At 41.2% G+C, this 20,350-nt stretch overlaps 1 protein-coding gene across 1 annotated transcript in view; it reads right to left on the bottom strand.

The window, feature by feature from the left end:
- LOC125887125 (carbohydrate sulfotransferase 8-like) overlaps positions 1 to 5,051 on the bottom strand; it is a 68,893-nt gene extending 63,842 nt beyond the window's left edge. The window contains exon 1 of the mRNA XM_049573678.1: positions 4,794 to 5,051. The gene's annotated coding sequence lies outside the window, so the exon portion shown is untranslated. The remainder of the gene's footprint in view (positions 1 to 4,793) is intronic.
- Between the last annotated feature and the right edge of the window lie 15,299 nt (positions 5,052 to 20,350).

The following is a 20,350-nucleotide window of genomic DNA, read 5'->3' as shown; positions in this document are numbered from 1 at the left end:
TGACTGAGTGACTCTGTAACAGGTAGGATTCACCTGTATGACGTGATGGAGGTCTGACCACACTCACATCGATGAGGCTGCTGTTGACATCACTACAGTTTGTCATCGTGTCACCACAGCCATCACACAGCGGACACATCTATAATCACCTCTGAATACAGGGACACTTCATGGTGCCTTCAAGCCAGCTCGTATTTAACATGCTCATCACATGATGTTTAAGACTTCATGAGTAGAAATTTTCAGTTTACTGGATGTGACATGGTGATGGTTTAAAATATCACTGCTCATGTAACTTATTTTACTATTTATTGGCATCGAATGTGTTTATATGGACACGAGTATCCTGGTTAAATTCTGTAAAGTCTGTTCATGCAGGCTTCTGTAATGTAAACAACAACAGGCTAAAAGCTACACTTTACCTTTACCATCACTTGGCAACTTTACTGTTAATTTCTTCCCCGCTACCATCACTAACAGCTTTCTTATCTGGGCACACACACAGTCTCTCTCTCTCTCTCTCTCTCTCTCTCTCTCTCTTGACACCACACACACACACACACACACACACACACACACACACACACACACACTGAGCTATTCCTGAAATATTATGACACTGTCCTCCACACCAGAGTCAGCCTGTCACTGTGTCCACGGACAGGGGAGTAGTGGATGAAGATAAACAGCCTCTTTCATTAAAGACAAATCCCTTCATCTCCTCAGATATGTGAGACACTGTGACTACAGCCATCGTTTGTGTTAACGTCACCTGGCTGAAATCACACCTGCACAGGTAGCTGGCAGGGCTCAATATCCAGGGTAAGATGTATACGTGCAACAGTATCCCCGTTTCTGTCTGAGTACTACAGATAGGATTCTGCTCCCTGAAAACAGGACATGGTGTTTGCATGCACAAACACATAAACTTCAAAAACCTGATCATAAACAGCTTATTTATGTCCCTGTAAATACACTTAGTGCAGGTGTATTGTTAGGAAACAACATTATATTGATTCTCTGGACAACAAAACAATATTTGATAATATTACAAACTATAAAATTTCGATTGTAATTAATTCAGAGGCCTGATCAATATGAGCTGATATCAATAAATATCCTCATTGTCTTATTCTTGTCTGTTTACCATCACCTGCCCGGTGCTAACTGGGTAGCACTGTCTAAATGTTTATGAAGCAGGTGTGCTTGGATGTAAATGGTGACACAGACACGTCATGGGATTTCAAAGTAAAGGCGTATCTTAAAGGTGACAACATGTATTAATATTTTCATGTTTGGCATCAATGATATTGGATCAGTGATGCAAATCAATGTATTGTTACAGACCTATCTCTTAGGATGCTTTCACACCTGCCCTGTTTGGTTCGGTTCAATTGAACTCAAGTTCATTTGCCCCCTCAGTGCGGTTCGTTTGGGCAGGTGTGAACACAGCAATCACACTCAGGTGTGCACCAAAACAATCGGACAGAGACCTTCTTGAAGAGGTGGTCTCAGTCTGGTTACAAATGAACTCTGGTGCAGTTGGTTTGTGGTGAGAACGTGTTCCGACCTGGATGTGAAGCAACTGCAGTCACATGACACATTGTTTGGGTTAAACATGAGCATGTTACAGTCCTGGAGGATTATTAATGTGCACCTCCTCCTGTACTGCCTTAATATGCACATTCAGCACATCCAATGCATCAAAACATTGTTTTCTAGTTGGAGCCGTGCCTCGTTTTCAAACTGTATGGTTTGACTAAAATGAACAATGACAGCAATATAGTCCACGATGAGCAGCGCTAAAATCAACCTGCGTAGTTGTCCCTCCATTGTGACATTAGAAAGTGTCACATTTATCTTGCAAGTGTACTCTTCTTCTACGTGTCAGAAAGGCAGAGGTTTGAACTCGGGACAAAACGCAAAAACACTGTCAATGTTTTCTTTACATAAATTTACTGACAACAAAACAGTGTTTATTTAGTAATCGTTTAGTGATCAATAGGTTTAACATGTCCATCCTCAGTGTGTGAGTGTGTGAGTGTGTGCAGCAATGTGTGTTAGTGACCTTCTGTGGTTGTGACTCTTCTCTTGTGTATGTTTACTTCTAAAAGTATTCACATGGGGTGTGTGTTTGTGTGTGTGTGTCTATCTTTAGCCCTTTTCACACATGAAACAGTTGCTGTCTTTATTAAGCATTTAAAGGAACAGTTCAACATTTAGTTAAATCTTCCTCGTCCTCTCTGAGAGTCACACGTTCAGATTGAGTCCGCTCTCATGTCTATACACTTAATATAAGGCTACAGCTAGTTAGCTTAGCTTAGCATAAAGACTGGAAACAGATGGAAACAGCTAGCCTAGCTCTGTCTACAGGTAACATCCACCTCCCAGCTCCTCTAAAGCTGATTAACATGTTATATCTGGTTTGTGTGAGGGGGTTATGTGTCAGGAAATGACTCCTCTTTGTGAGGACCACAGGAGTTTAAACAGGTGGAGTGAGGAGGTTTTTCTAAAGTGAGGTCAGAGAGGTGGATTTAAAGACTTGGTTTAATGATGAAGGTTAGAATCAGAGATGTATTATGTCACTGGGGGGCCTCACAAATATAGAATTACAATCTGTGTGTGTGTGTGTGTGTGTGTGTGTGTGTGCGCGCGCGCTGCGAGGTGTTCAGGACAGTTGGTTATTTTTAGCAGCGAGGAGAGAAATAATTCAGTACGATCACAGAGCAGCTCGTTCACCTCCTCTCTGACAGAGGAGACCAACCAGCAGATGGATCCTCCTCCTCCTCCTCCTCCTCCTCCTCAGTGTGTGACAGGTGGGGTATGATATCTGTCTGATCCTCCAGTAGGAAACAGAGATATTTGCTTTGAATACAGAATGAATGGATGAAGCTCCTCTCTTACTACATTTCGCCTGTTGTCACATCATTATCTCTCTCCTTTAATGCCTCCACACAGTTCTCACATCTTATGGCCCCTAAACATCCATCACTCAGATCATTGGTGCAAACCATGTATCTCCAGATGCCTTGATGTTGAATGTTTGTGATAAACTGACGGATGAAGTGTTCCTTTCTGTGATGAGAAAATTCTCCTATTCTCTCGCCCTAAATAAACTGTTTAAAACCCGTCTCGGATCAGTTGCAAAAAGCATCGTCACACAGCTGAAAACAGGGTTGTTTTTCTGACACCATGAAAGGTTGACTTCTTAATGCACTGCTGTAGATTAACCTACATAACAGTATATAAATGAGTTACAATGAGCACAGCTTTAAACACCTATGGCCAATTTAGAGTTGCCAATTAACCTGCATGTCTTTGGACTGTGGAAGGAAGCCGAAGTACCTGGAGAAAATCCACGCTGACACAGGGAGAACATGCCAGCTCTGCACAGAGGGGCTCCCCCACCCCAGGTGTGAACCAGAAACCATCTAGTTGTGAGGCGTCAATGCTAACCACTGCACCATTGTGCCACCGTGCATGCATTTGTGCCAACTTTGAGCAAATTCTGCCCTCTTGAGATATTGCATTCACAAAATTAGTTCATCATTGACTCAAATGTTGACGAAATTCCCTCTGTTGAGATATTGCGTTCACAAGAATGACATGGAGGAGATACCAGTGACCTTGACCTTTGACCTTTGACCACCGAAATCGAACCAATTCATCGTTAGGTCCAAGTAGACTAATTTGAAGAAGTTCCCTCACGGCTCCCTCAAGGATATCGTGGTCATGAGAGTAAGACGGACAACCCAACCCTGAACATAATGCTTCCGGCCACATCTATCACCTGTGTGGAGGCATAAAGCCAGAAGCTACAACCTTGAGACAAAAATAAAATCCAAGACGCTTTGGCATTACAGCACAAACCTGTGTGTGTTGCTGCTAAAAACCTTCTTTTCTTCCATTTCCCATCAGTAACTCCACCTGTGTTTCCTCTCAACACACAACACCAACATCCACACTGTGTTCAAACAGCCAGCTGAGTAGGTGCCCACCATCACAAACAACTGGTTTAAGAGCAGACAGGTGGAGCCGGCACGTCCGCTGCATGTAGGCAGAGCTAAGTTTAGACTGCAAGACAGAGTCTGATAAAACACAGCGAACAGACTCAAACTGTTGCTCTCAGATTTCATGTCAAATTCCTCTTCAGCAGTTTTCTATTCCTCTTTAACAGATTGTTTCCTGGATCTAACCTGTTTTCCCCCAAGTCCTCTTAACTTTATAGTTTTTTTTAATAATAGTTTTATCAAAGCTCCACATCTGATGAATGGATGAAAATCACAGACTGCAACCCACCAAGAACACAGACAATATACTTTAATTAATAAGAAATATTCTGGAAAAACTCAACAGAATTAAAACATATATCACCTGTGAGTTTTTACACTGTCATGAGATCAAGTTCAGCTTGTCATCAAACATTAAATACCAACATGTGTCAGTCACTAGAGCACAGGTTCATATATTTATATATTTATATTACAAACACAGGTCAATATGATTTTTTTTAGATAAAATCACAATAAAGAATAAAAATATTATTTTAGATAACATAATATTACAGCAGGATGGAAATATATAACGAGAAATGTGACTCTAAGTATGTAAAATAATATAAAGATAAAAAATATGAATAAATAAACTGAAATATAAAACTAAAGAGACGTTAAAATAAACGGTGCAGGAGGCAGAAAGCAGCAGAGACACGTTAGCTGAGATAAAGTGAACATAAACAAATCAAACACAGAAACCCGCCCGTTAAACCGGATCATTCCCCCGGTTCCACTCACCTGTGTGGGGACCAGCATGGACGCTGTCGGCGGAGTTTACCGGTCCGTTGGAAAGTCGTCTTCTCCGGTTCTGTTCAACCCCCGTGTCTCCAAGAAGAAGAAGAAGAAAAATAACGGCGACAAAAAGGTCGCGTGAAAACCGGTAGTCTGTAGTTTTTCCGGTGAAATGTCCGGTGGGTGTGATGAGAGCAGAGCAGCGGGAGGGAAAACGCCCAAACTTGCGGCGGACGGAGAGCTGAAGTGTGTTCCCGGTGGACGGGCGAGGGGAGCGGACAAGATGGCGCGTCAAGTTCACGGGAGAGAAGGAGGAAGAAACCGGAAGTTCAGCTGTTTGACCTTCACAATAAACGTCCACTAGCATGTCCACTAGTCCGTTAGCCATTCAGAAATGTGATAAAATTTGAATAAAATATTTGTTTTTAATGTGAGTACCTCCGTATTAAAATGTGATTTTAATAGTAATGATAATAATAATAATAATGATAATAATAATAGTATTAACATTAACATTTTTGTCTTTTCCGAAATATATATATATATTATTGTATTGACTTATTGTGAGAACATTATAATATTTCCGAGACATCTTATATTTTAACATTATTGCTTTTTTTGTAGGTTTTAGGTATTTTATTTCAATTTTATTTTTGCATTATGAATGTGAATAATGTGTATATGTTAGTGTTTTTTATTATAATTTCTAACTTTCTAACTAACGTAAAGTGTCTATGAGTACTATGAAAAGTGCTCTTTAAATAAAAAATTAGTATTATTATTGTAATTGTCAGATTATATTTCACTGCAGTCCTGAAATGTTTATAGAATAGTAGATAGGCTACAGCCTATTTCTAAATATATTCTTGCATATAAATGTGTTTTTATGCAAAATAAATAAAATCAATCATAATGTGAATTTAAATATATGTGGTACAAATATAATTTATATTCATAATAAATGTGAGGCAACAGATGAAATACATTCAAAACAACGACGGTTAACATATAAACAATAAGTAGAACCCTTTTTTTTAAAAAAAAAAAAAAGTACATAATCAGTAAATAGAGACAGAGAGATAAGAAAAGATAAAAATAACTCTTTAAATGTAATAAAAAAAAATACATTAAATAAATTAGAGTGGTGACATTAAAAAACATATGTATACAATATTCACATTATTTAGACAATATATTTTTATAGTTATCATAAAAGCCTGCTGGTAATAATAGAACAATGTTGTTTCGTCGTTAGTTTTAACTACATCTAAAATACTTCGTATCAGAAGAAGACTTTTATTTTCATCTTACCGGAAACAGCAGCTCTTATTGTGGTGACTTGACTACGCATGAACCAGCAGCAGCGGCGTGTGTGTGTGTGTGTGTGTGTGTGTGTGTGTGTGTGTCTTCTCTGTTTACCGGGGGAGAGTGGAGGGGGGTGGTGTTGAGGGGGGTCCCCGGGGACTCCGCCGGCACCGCCGCCTCTGCCAGGCAACGGCGCCGCTCAGAGCTTCAGAGAGCCGGGGATGAGAGCAGGCGGGCGGGCAGGTGTCAGATCAGTGCACCGGAGAGGAACACCGACACATCACGGGCAGTATGATAAAAACTCTCATGTTTCATTCATTGACGTGCACACTTTGTAACACCAGCAGTGTTTCAGAAACTACTCAGGTCTAGATAATACTTTATTACAAGGAAATGTCCCACTTTCAAAACTGTGCTTACAAAATGTATTTAAAGTATGAAAAGTTCTTCTAAAGTAAGTGTGCCCACATGTACCCTCCACTATATATAGTAGCCTGGTACAGTAGGTGACCTTGTGTGCAGCTGTCTGTGCTGGGTGTTAGCAGCATGTTTGCTGTTGTATTGATTTCAAACATGTTGTAGCAGCTTGTTGTTGTTGTTGTGTTATCTGATATGTTCACACTGCCACAGCTTCAGATACATCACATGTATCATATCTGTTTGTTACTCAGCAGCTGTAACCTGCAGCTCACCTCCTGTGTGTTAAAATATGTGTCAGTTTGATTTGTGGCTTCAGTCAGATGAACAGGTGTTGAAGAGGAACATCAGTCTGACTGACAGGTGAAGTCTCTGTGAGCCTCTAAAGCTCATTACACAGACTGTCCTGATGGTGGCGCCACAGGGGGGTGATGTCATTATAAACTGGGTTATCCTCAGTAAATAAGCATTAAGCATAAAGCATAAAGACCATAAACAGAGGGAAACAGCTAGCTAAGCTTAGCATAAAGAGTGGAAAAGGGGTAATAGCTATTTTAGTTTAGCACAAAGACTGGAAAAGGGGAAACAGCTAGCTTAGCTTAGCATAAAGACCGAATAAGGGAAAACAACTTAATTAGCTTAGGAAAAAGGTCTGAAAACTGGGCTGAAACACCTAGCTTAGCATAAATACTGGAAACTAGGGGAAACAACTAGTTTAGTTTAGCTTAAAGACTGGAAAAGGGGAAACAGCTAGCTTAGCTTAGCATAAAGACTGGATAAGGGAAAACAACTTAATTAGCTTAGAAAAAAGGACTAAAAACTGGGCTGAAACACCTAGCTTAGCATAAATACTGGAAACTAGGGGAAACAACTAGTTTAGCTTAAAGACTGAAAACTGGGGGTTAACAACTACTATAGTTTAGCAAAAAGACAGAAAACAGGCGGAAACAGATCAGCTTAGCTAGCGTAAAGACTGGAAACGGGGGGAAACAGCTTGCGTAACTTAGCATAAAGATGGGAAACAGAAACAGATAGCATAAAGACTGGAAAGAGGTATGAGCTATTTAAGTTTAGCATTAAGATTGGAAATGGGGAGACAGTTAGCTTAGCTTGGCATAAAGAATTGAAATGAGGAAACAGCTGTCTTGGCCTAGCAAAAAGACTGAAAATCGGGAAACAGTTAATTTAGCATAAACGATGAAGAAGTTATCTTAACTCAGCATAAACACTGGAATCAGGGAGCCAGCTATCTAGCTTACCCTAGAGACTGAAAACGGGGAAATGGATAGCTTAGCATCAAGAATGGAGACTGGGGATATAGCTAGCTTGGCTTAGCATAAAGTCTGGAATCAGGGGGAAACAAATACCTTAGCATAAAGATTGGAAACTGTGAAAATAGCTAGCTTTTCTTTGCATGAAGACTGGCAAGGGAGTAACAACTATCTTAGCTTAGCACAAAGACTAGAAACAGGGAAACATAGCTTAGCTTAGCTTAGCATAGAGACTGGAAAGGGGGTAAGAGCTATCTTAACTCAGCATAAAGACTGGAAAAGGGGTAACAGCTATCTTAGTTTAGCATATAAACAGGAAATAGAGGGAGACGGCTAGCTTAACTTGGCATGAAGACTGAAAGTCATAAAAAAGGGAAATCAGCTGTTTTAGCCTCGCAAAAAGACTGAAAATGGGGAAACAGATAGCTTAATTTAGCATAAAGGATGAAAAAGTTATCTTAACTCAGCATAAACACAGGAAACAGGGAGCCACTTTCTTAGCTTAGCATAGCATAAAGTCCGGAAACAGGGGTAAACAAATAGCTTAGCATAAAGACTTGAAACTATGGAAACAGCTAGCTTTTCTTAGCATAAAGACTGGGAAGGGAGTAACAACTATCTTAGCTTAGCATAAAGACTGGGATCGGGGGAAGCAGATATCTTAGCATAAAGACTAGAAACAAGGAAACAGCAATCTTAGCCTAGCATAAAGGCGGGAAATGGGGGGGGGGGCAGCAAGCTTAGCTTAACCTAAAGACTGGAAAAGGGGAAATAACTAAACAGCATAGCATCAAGACTGGAAACAGAAGAAGACAGCTGGCTCGGTAAATGTTTCTTGCTGGACAGCATCTGGACTCAGTTACTACTTTGTCATGGCCATGAGGTTGCTAGGCAACCAGCAGAGATACTACACAGAAGTGATTGGCAGATAAATGGTTCACTGTTTGTCTAGACAGATACAGGATCAGTAAACTGGAAATGCAAGATAAAGAAAAGGAAAACTTATTTCTTAAAGTACATTTTATACCAAAAGCAGTAAGACATTGTGATTCATGAAAGATGAAAATAAAGACTGATGCAAGACACAGGAGCTTTAAAAATTGGACAGCGAGATTAAATAAAAGTTAGTTATGCAGGTAAGGTAAAAGCAAGTTTTAAAAGTTGTGTGTGAGATGATGAGTGACCCACATGCAGCATAAGTGTGGCCTTCAGGAACAGTTACTGTGAGAGTCCCATGAACACATCATGAAGTCCTGCTCAGGTACAGATGGGTGCACCTTACCTGTTCAGACCTGCAGACAGCTGCTCAGGAACTGTAAACACTGAGGAGTCAAGTTACCACTCTGCTCACGAACCACTTTGCTCTATGGACAAAAGTATGTGGACACCCACTGTGTGTGTTCTTTTGTGTACTCTCAGTCCTGGGTCTGTTTTTCAGGGTGTGGACCTCTTCCTGCAGCACACCGTGATATTCTAGACAACTGTCTATTTCCAACTTTATGTCAACAGTTTGTGTTTCCTCTTTTAGCATGACAATAACAAAGCTTCATCCAAGTTTGTCTGGTTGTGTGAATATTAGTATCATATATAGAAGCAGCTGGTCGGAGCAGAAGAGGAGGTGATTCAAAGAGCTCCAGTCAAACCATGTGTTAACAAGCAGTTGAACAGGTGTACCTAATAAAGTGGATGGTTAGTGTAGATAGATAGATAGATAGATAGATGTCAACATAAAAATATTGTCCACATACTTTTAGAAAGTGTGTTTTGTGTGTCAGTATGGGACAGAGCCAGTCTCAGTCTGTCCTCTGTCCTCTGTCTCCCCCTGGTGGTGCAGTGAGATACTGGTGGAAGTGGAAACCAGTGATGTGCAGTAGAAGCTGCTGGTCTGTGAGGAGACGCAGCTGAGTTCATTAAGTCCTGGATGAAGACGTGTCCACAGGGCTGAGATAACAGATAGTGTTCTCCTCTGTGGTGGCACTTATTGATCCGACTCAACGGCTAATTCACCTGTTTTTCTTCTTCTGTGGTGGTCTTCATCGAGCGCGGCTGCAGGGAGAATACACACATTAGTGGAGCCTCATATTTCACCGCTGTGTACTGAGAGTAATCAACTCCTGCTGACAATGGACCATTGATTTAATGAAACACAGCACTGTCCACAGCTCCTCCGTCACAACAAGGGACTCAATTATTCTGTCCTCTCATGTCCTCAGAGACGCTCTTATTCTGAAGTCTGCACCACAGAGAGGCTTTTATTATGAAGTATACAATACAGAGAGGCTTTTATTATGAAGTCTGCACTACAGAGAGGCTTTTATTATGAAGTCTGCACCATAATTACAAAATTATGAAGAACATTGCTAAAGATTAAATTAAATAATATCTATATCTATTTTCTGTAACATCATTTTAAATATATATGTAGAATATAGAGTTTTTGATAATTTTTTAATAGCACTTTCCTAAATATCCTCTTTTTCCCTATGTTTTCTATAGAAATCAAATAAATTATATTTCTTTAAATGTTTTGACAGTTTAAATGCTTTAGAAGTCATCTGAACCAGCACAAGAAAACAGATGTTGATCCAGGTTTAAAAGGGTTAAAATGTTGTGATGTCATCTTTGTGCACGCTGACGAAATAAACAGATTCAGTTCAGATTAAAATACACGTCACCAAACATGAGATTAGTTCATTTTATGTTACAAAAAAACCCCACCTAAAATTATAAAACATGATTTGATGCTGTGTTGCTACAGGTTTATGTCAGTTGCCTTCTCTCTTTATATAAATGCACATGCATTATGTGCTTTGTCAGTTATTGTTAATTCATTTTTTTCCTACTGATCAAAAAAAACAGCAACATTAAAATCATTGCATGTGTGTGTGTGTGTGTATTTATTTATTTACTTTATTTGTATGGAATATTTCCTTATAGGTTAGGTTTATTGTCAGTATTATAAATGTTATGATCATTACTTTACACACATATAATCATCACATATAGTTGTACAAGTATCTGTGTGTATTTATATGTGCATTTTTTCTTTTCCTTTCTTTCAGATCTATTTTTCATGCACATTATGTATATGTATCTCACATATTGTAAGAGCGAGGGGGAAGCTCACACAACATAAAGTACTACATAGATATTATCATACACTGTTACGACTACAGAATGAAACAATAGCTGTTGGAAATATAAAACTGAAATAGGAACTTTCCTGCCCTGTATATGGGAAAGCAGTTTTGTTTTTGTTTGTTAGTTTGTTTTCTTCTCTTTCCTTCTGGACTTATTTGTAAATTCTTCTTTATGTAGTCCACCTCCATATTTTAAAAAAGGAAATTAATATATGTATGCCATGTACCGAGCCTTTCAAACCAATAAAAACTTGAATCATAAACTATAAATTGAGCTTCTTTCAATAAAACATTACAGATATGATGCTGATAATGAAACTGAATACTGTCTTTTAGTTGAATTGTCATGTAAACAAATTAAGTCAATCAGTGTATTGTGTGGTGTTGGTGTTTACATGAGCACAGAGAAAGCACGTTATTCTTGATCCCCATTTACATCCTGGATACGGTCAGAGTGCTCCATCTTATCAGTTTAATGTAATGAATCATGTTGAAATGTTATTTTTTAAGTTGTGTTTTTACCTCAGAGTTCTGAAAGTTTCCAGGACTGAATATACAGAATGTTTTTATTTGTCTTTTTTCAAATTGAAATCAGTTTCAAACCAGCAGCTACATTTGCAGAGAGCAGCATCCAAAGATGGAGAAGGTAAGAAACATGTTTAACTTCACTAAAAACATATTTTGTCTTTTGATAATGAAGGTCTAAATAAGTGTCAGTTGTAATGAAGTGAGATCACAACAAACTAAAACACATGGAAGTGTAGAGTGAAGCTGCTGATCGCTGTCAGGCTGTATGAGTATGTGATAGTAGAGTGTATCAAACAGTTATAATAAAAGGAGAGAAAAATATCAGTGTAACAGCTGATTACAAACTTATCAAAAGTATGTTAAAGTGAAACATTTCCACACAGAGACAGATGTCAGATTGTGAGTGTGAGGAGACGGTCAGTGAGGTCCAACCTGATCTCCAGTCACAACCAGAGTCCTCTGGTCCACAGGTGAGACACATCACAAATTACAGTTACTGATCAAAATGGCGGTTACAAAGGGGGTTATCTGAATTTATTATTTTCAGTAAAAGGTTTACATGTAGGATTTGACATTCATTCTGTTGCTCTGAGTCTCTGCTTTGTGCAGAAATGACTTCTTCTCACTTCTAATGATTTGTTAGAAAAGTAATCAAATGTGATAAGTTACATTACTTTGAATAAGTAGTTAAAATAGATATATATCTTAGGCTAACTAGTAATCTGTAACCTCTTACATTTTAAAAGTAACCTTCCCATCATCGAGTAGTTGAGTAAAACGAGCAGCAGGTTATTTGTCTTGACTCGTTGTTGTCCTTTGTGTCTCCCTCTGAACAGGAAGTGATGTCAGCATGTGGGAATGGCAGCTTTAAAGCTGAGCAGCAGGATAAACAAGAGAAGAAGAGGAAGAGGAAACAGCTGATGGATGATGAAGATGATGATGATGAGACATCAGCTGATCAGGAGTCCGTCCGGATCCATGGTCTGAGTGTGGAGCGTTACAGACAGATCTATTACTCAGTGCTGCAGCCGTCTGTCCTCGCTAACCTGTCCTCTGCCAGTCCTGCTGTGAGACATTTTATTAACCTCAACATCTGTGACATGTCAACACCTGCAACATGTCAACACCTGCAACACGTCAGCACCTGCAACCTGTCAATATTTGCAACATGTCAAAACCTGCAACATGTCAACACCTGCAACACGTCAACACCTGCAACCTGTCAATATTTGCAACACGTCAACACCTGCAACCTGTCAATATTTGCAACACGTCAACACCTGTAATATGTCAACACCTGCAACACGTCAACACCTGCAATCTGTCAATATTTGCAACACGTTAACACCTGCAACACGTCAACACCTGCAACACGTCAACACCTGCAATCTGTCAATATTTGCAACACGTCAACACCTGCAACATGTCAACACCTGCAACACGTCAACACCTGCAACATGTCAACACCTGCAACACGTCAACACCTGCAATCTGTCAATATTTGCAACACGTCAACACCTGCAACATGTCAACACCTGCAACACGTCAACACCTGCAACATGTCAACACCTGCAACACGTCAACACCTGCAACACGTCAACACCTGCAACATGTCAACACCTGCAACACGTCAACACCTGCAACATGTCAACACCTGCAATCTGTCAATATTTGCAACACGTCAACACCTGCAACATGTCAACACCTGCAACACGTCAACACCTGCAACATGTCAACACCTGCAACACATCAACACCTGCAACATGTCAACATTTGCAGCTTGTCAACATGTGCAACACGTCAACACCTGCAACACATCAACATCTGCAACATGTCAATACTTATGACATATCAACACCTGCAACATGTCAACACCTGCAACATGTCAACACCTGCAACACATCAACATCTGCAACATGTCAATACTTATGACATATCAACACCTGCAACACATCAACACCTGCAACATGTCAACACCTGCAACATGTCAACACCTGCAACACATCAACACCTGCAACATGTCAACACCTGCAACACATCAACACCTGCAACATGTCAACACCTGCAACACGTCAACACCTGCAACATGTCAACACCTGCAACCTGTCAATATTTGCAACACGTCAACACCTGCAACATGTCAGCAGGTGCAACATGTCAACACCTGCAACACATCAACATCTGCAACATGTCAACATGTGCAACACATCAACACCTGCAACATGTCAACACCTGCAACCTGTCAATATTTGCAACATGTCAACACCTGCAACACGTCAACACCTGCAACCTGTCAATATTTGCAACACGTCAACACCTGCAACATGTCAGCAGGTGCAACATGTCAACACCTGCAACACATCAACATCTGCAACATGTCAACATGTGCAACACATCAACATCAGCAACATGTCAACATGTGCAACACATCAACACCTGCAACATGTCAACACCTGCAACCTGTCAATATTTGCAACATGTCAACACCTGCAACACGTCAACACCTGCAACATGTCAACACCTGCAACCTGTCAATATTTGCAACACGTCAACACCTGCAACATGTCAGCAGGTGCAACATGTCAACACCTGCAACACATCAACATCTGCAACATGTCAACACCTGCAACACATCAACATCTGCAACATGTCAACATGTGCAACACATCAACACCTGCAACATGTCGACACTTATGACATATCAACACCTGCAACATGTCAACACCTGCAACATGTCAACACCTGCAACCTGTCAATATTTGCAACATGTCAACACCTGCAACACGTCAACACCTACAACATGTCAACACCTGCAACATGTCGACACTTATGACATATCAACATCTGCAACATGTCTTGACATGTCGACACCTGCAACATGTCAACACTTATGACATATCAACATCTGCGACATGTCTCGACATGTCGACACCTGCAACACATCAACATCTGCAACATGTCAACATTTATGACATATCAACACCCACAACACATCAACATCTGCAACTTGTCGCTCCTGCAACACATCAGCATCTGCAACATGTCAACATTTGCACTGTGTCAACATCTGCAACATGTCAACATCTGCAACATGTGCAACATCATCTGCAACACGTCAACATCTCTTTTTAATAGTATATTTTGATATTATAGTTCTTTCTTTATTTGTTTGTTTATTTATTTATTCATTCATTCATTTATTTATTTGATTTTTCTCTGCTCCACAAACACCTGCTCTGGATCAAACACCCACCTTTCAGATTCTTCCTCTTATAACAATGTGTGTGATGTTTCCTGCAGCAGTTTGATATGAGACGTGATAAAAGTTTAATGTGGTCTCATTTTGCAGGAGTACGTGTCGCAGGTCCTGGAGCTGAAGCAGAGTCTGTGGATGGCGCTGAGTCGACCTCGGCTGCAGGAGACGGTCGGCGAGGACGGACGTGTGGAGGTCACAGAAATATTTGATCTGACTTAACATGTTTCCTTCATGTAGAAAACTTGTAAATAAATCTGTATTTTACACAGAGGAACAATATGACAGGAAGTTCACAGCATCAGCAGCTGACGTTTATTTGTGGTTTTGTGAGCTGAGCTGGTGGAGATGGACTCTTCGTCTTCTCCTGATTCTAATGTTAAAACTACTCTCAGGTTTCTTTAATTAAAGCACCACAGAAGAAGATGACACAACATTTACAGTTTAATTTCCACTCAGGTTTATTCTGCACAGATTTAAATACAATCACACCTATTGAATAAATAATGAGATCATCATTAGCTGCAGACCTACATGTTCAAACACATTTCTATCCTACAGACCCTTTTAGGCCTGACACCATCATGATGTCAGTTTGTTAGGGCTGTGGCTACATAGGAGTCTTAAAATGTCATCTTGTTGAGTGCGCTCCGACACTCAGAATGAATATTTCCAAATGCACCACTCACATCATCCTCCTACATTGTCTAAAACAAGCCAACAGAACTTGCTAGCTAGCTCTACTAATGCCTGTGGAGAAATGTTTGGCCTCCAGCTAAGCCCCGCCCACCAAAAAACATCATACAGTTTACTAACAGCTAAAGGGTCTATATAAAGAGATGATCTACTCGGTTTGTGTTTTGGAGTTGGGGCTCTGTTGCACTTTGGCCCAGCAGCTCGCCCGTCTGAAGCGGGACAGGTAGAACATGGGGCCGATGAACAGGCCGAAGTTTGGGAAGAGCAGCAGGACCTGCAGGACGGAACACTGTGTGGGGCTGACACTCTCTGTGGGCTGAGAGACGATCACAGACACGTACGGGACCAGAGCCACCAGAGGAGAGTACGCCACGACTGACGGCACCATCACCGCCACGATGTTCTTCAGAGCACGTCTCTTCAGCGGCACGCTGGACCCTGAAGCTTCGCCTGGGCCGCTCTGACACAACACCCACACAATCCCCAGCAGACACAGCAGCATGAGCAGGAAGAGCAGCGAGATGGTGACGGACATGGACAGAGCCATGGTGAACATCTGGACGAAGTACCCCAACAGGGCCACGGCCAGGGTGAGTAGCCAGGCACAGGCACACAGCACGGCCCGGTACTCCCACCTCCCCAGCCTGATGTAGAGGACAGGCCGAGCTGCCGCCACGTAGCGCTCCAAACACATGAAGGTCAACAGCAGCGGGCAGCCGAACAGGTTGAGCGCAAACAGGGCCTCTCTGACGGAGCTGGTCATCTCAGAGGTCTCATGTAGGGTGGAGTAAATGTCTAGAGGCAGGCAGAGAGAGTACAGGACGTCCATGAGGGACACGTTGAGTCCCAGCACCTCCGACGCTGTCATGGCTCTCCTCCTCTTCAGCAGCAGCCACATCAAACCTGCGTTAGCTGGGAGGGCCGTCACCAGTATGAAGATCTTCACCACTAACCAGCCCAGTTTATCAGTTTCCAGGTGACACTGGGTCATCATCTCAGTGTAACTGTCCATAGAGGACAAGAGCATAGACCAGAAGTGGCTGAAGGAGTGGCTCCCGCTGATGGAGTGGTTGGAGCTGATGTTGGAGTCATTGACAGATGATGGAGGAGACGTTGTGCTGCTGTTTCCCATCACGACCAGTCTGAGGACGGAGGAAGAAAAGTTATTATCTGCACAGGAAATTAGCACCAAAAAACTAAAGTCATTCACACTCTCATCCTCATCATCATCATCGTTGCTCCTGTAGAGAACAGCCTTCAGTGCATTCAGTGCAGCTAAAGAAGAAGAAAACGTCCATGATCCTCCACGACAAATACACCGTGAAAGAATATCAAAGATAAAACACACCGTCATGTTTACACAGTGACAGAGTGAAGGGAACAAACACTGAAGGCATGAAGGTGATGAGTTATGATAAATTGACAGCATGAATTATTAATGTTGGAGCATCAGGTGCTCTGCAATTCATTTCATTTCATCTCCGTGATGCCTTTGAGGCGTCCAACAGCTCAGGACATCAGGGGCCATATTCACAAAGCTTCCTCGTACAAAGAGTTGCTCCTAGAATTTCCCCTTGAAGTTAAGTCAGGTCTTTGTAAAGATAAAAGTTATTCACGAAACTTCTTTGATCTTAAAAGACCTCCTAACTGTCGGGAGCAGGGAGGAGGACTTTTCAGAGGCTTAAGAGTTTCTTAATCAGAGGAGAAAATGGTGGAAACACAAAGAGGTCGGAGAAATATTCTCCAAACTCTGGATGACAGTGAGTAAGTGAAATGCTACAGAATCATGTTTGTGGTTGATCCAAAGTCTACAATGGTTGAAATAAGGGTCCCTCAAGGAAAGGGTTGGGAACCACTGGTTTAAATACATGACAAAGAAAGTGGTAAAACAAACTTCAACATGTCATCATAAGTTGAACCATTTCATTGTCCGTCCCATATAGCCTGTCCATTTCTTTGGTGCAATGCATGATGGGATATAATGCTTCGTTAATGACAATCAGATACTCAGAGTCCCCTGTATGGGGTATAATAATTCCTACTATACATTTGGACAGCACTACAGAATGGCGACCTCACTATAGTGGACTGTATAGTGGGTAGTTAGTGATTGCCGACACAGCCTTAGACTGTTTTTTTCAAGTTCCTGGTGTTTCTGGTGGAGCAGGAAAATCACTTCCAATCACTGAAAATAAAACTTTGAAGTCTGATTATGAGATTATTGTTTTACATTCTGATGTTTTCTACATGTCACTCTTTTTTCTCAGTGTCGGTGGTTTCCAGTTTGTTGTGGAGGTTTGAGGAGGTTTGAAGGCGATGGACGAGGAGAGAGTGATTTACATATGATCTGCATACTTTCCCCTGAAACCCTCAAACTATGAGTGCGTGACGTCTGTTTTTGCTCTCTGCTGATTTTCTTTAAAACAAAGAAAGTTGAGACTGAAAAATCCTGTCAGTTAAAAGAGATTCAATCTGAAATCTGTCACTGAACAACCCTTCAGAAACCCAAAATAAAATAGAATATTTAGTGTCTGTGTTTTATTTTTCTGTGGAACTTCATGCCCAGTTAAATGTTATTTTTATGTGCAAATTCAAACTCTGATTAGAAACATGTACGTCACATTTCGTTAAGTTTTCCCTCCAAAAACTCCACATTGTAAAGACTGTTACTGTTTTCTATTGTCTGATGTGTTAAACAGGTTGTTATCAATGATGATCAATAAGTTATATTTGCTATGAACAGAGTAAAGTGGAGAGTATTTCATGTTGTTCTGTGTGTTGATTGAACTGACCTTGAGGATGCAGAGGATGATGATGAAGAAGATAGATGTCTGCAGCTCAGTGAAGAGTCTCTCTGCTCCTCTTCATCCTTTATAAAGACACAGCAGACCCTCCCACCGCCCCGCAGGACGTTTGCATACAGACGCATTTGTTACAAAACAATCTTTGCGTCCAGCATGCAAATGTCTTCACCTCATATTTCTGAACGTCGTCAGTGTTTACCTGAAGCTCCCTCTGAGGGACGAGGCCTGATGATTACTGCTGATCATCAATTATCTCAGTGACTCTAAAAGACACAGAATGATCACTTCCTGTTTTATTGGACTGGTTTCAGCATGTTGTTTGATTTCTACACTCTGAATATGTTCAGTTTATAACCAGTCAGGACGCCATGATGACGGACCTGCTGTCTGTCAAACGCAGCTTTACATGTGTCACATACTCTATAATCAACACTCAAAGATCCTGACGTGACAAAGTATCTGCTGATATCCAAACAAATGGCTCTCCCTCTTCAGGGTCAAGCTGCGACTCCTGACTCCATCCACACCTGACTCTTATCAAGCTCATCCAGCTTCAGTATATACCCTCCTTCAGTCCTCCGTCTACTCATCGTCTCATTATCCAGTCAGTGGTAGTGACTCGTTCAGGTCACTTCTTGTGTTCTAGTGTTTGTGAAGCTCATCTTCATCTACCTGCCTGCTCTATCACTTTGCTATTCTCTCTGCACTCGACCACACCGTTCCCTCCACACCTCCCATCAGCCAACACTCCCTGCTCCCTGCCGCAGCCCATCTCCATTCTCCCTTCACCTCAGAGTAAATCTATGTTATTCTGTTCCTTACTGGAGTCGATATACTAACCTTGACAGAAAACATCAGTGAATTGTAACTGTCTGTTTCCCTTTTTCGTCAGCATGTATTTGCTCAAAACTTTCTTTAAACATATAACTTCTGTAACCGTTTGAAACTGAAGCAAATTGCCTTTTTTCCCTTCAAAAACATGGGAAAAAAGCAATGAGCAACAAAAGATGAAATGAGCCAAAAAATGAGTAAGAAATTAGCAAAAAGAGAAAATCAAAAACAGGAAAATTTGTTTAAAAAAAAGAAAGAAAAAAGAAACAAACAAACAAAAAAGGAAATGACTTGGAAAAAAAGCTTGAAAATTAAAGTATAATTCTGCAACATAATTTTAAATATATATAATAATGATACTTAGAAATATAGTTTTTCCCTGTCTTTCCCCTCCCTAGCCTTTGAGAAATAACTTACTAAATCTCTTAATCTTTTTGGCAAGTTGCTCATTTCCTTTTTTCCCATATTTTTCAAAGACATTGCACCAGTTTGCTCAGAGGTCAAAGGTTTGAATACTTAAGAATGGCATCTGAAAGCAGCACAAGAACGGAGATATCACTCCAATTTCAAAGGGTTAAAGACATATATGACATCTTCTTTAAAGCCGCTACAAGGAACTTTTAACTGGATATGCAAAAGTCTCTCGTTTCTGCTGACGTCTGTGCGTGACCTACAACAGCAAATGAGACCATCAGTGTGAAGATAAGCTATTTCTATATAGTGTATATCCATACCTTTAGGAAACTGTCTCCGGGTCCGCCCCAGGTCGCTTCCAGGACGAAACGATTTACAGCACTCAGATGGCACACGTCATCTTACCTAGCTGCTTACATTTCTAGTGAAATCCTTCAGGATAAACGTTTTGTTCGCTAGCAATCTACCAGCCCAATCCTGGCAGGAGCCGGCGGGTCCACGCCGTTAGCTGTCCGGGGAGCCACACACAGAGGCCACAGGTTGCGCAGATTCACCCCGTGCCAGCGGGGACGAGGAGAGCAGGGGCCACGGGGCTGGAACACCTCATCCGGGCCGACGACAGGTACCAGCCAGGCGTCGACAGGGTCCAGCGAGTGCCGAGAAATAAAGAAGCGAGGCACCGCTCCATACTCAGTCCAAGAAGCCGTGGAAGTGCTCGCCAAACAGACCTTCAGCCTTACCAGCCGACTGCTGCGTTTACCCTGGCGGCGGTGGCACTTACGCTGGAGAGGTGGAGCTGGGATCCCCGATAGGAGCGGGGGCAAAGTTTTCCTGTCTTGTTGTTTCATTCATCCCCAAAACAAACACATACGCGAGCCAGGTAAGCGTCTTTACGACTATACAC

This window comes from Epinephelus fuscoguttatus, linkage group LG4 (assembly GCF_011397635.1).
Source record: "Epinephelus fuscoguttatus linkage group LG4, E.fuscoguttatus.final_Chr_v1".
In the NCBI taxonomy this organism is placed as follows: domain Eukaryota; kingdom Metazoa; phylum Chordata; class Actinopteri; order Perciformes; family Serranidae; genus Epinephelus; species Epinephelus fuscoguttatus.
The sequence above is the reverse complement of the archived record's forward strand: the minus strand, read 5'-3'. Positions and strand labels throughout refer to the sequence as shown.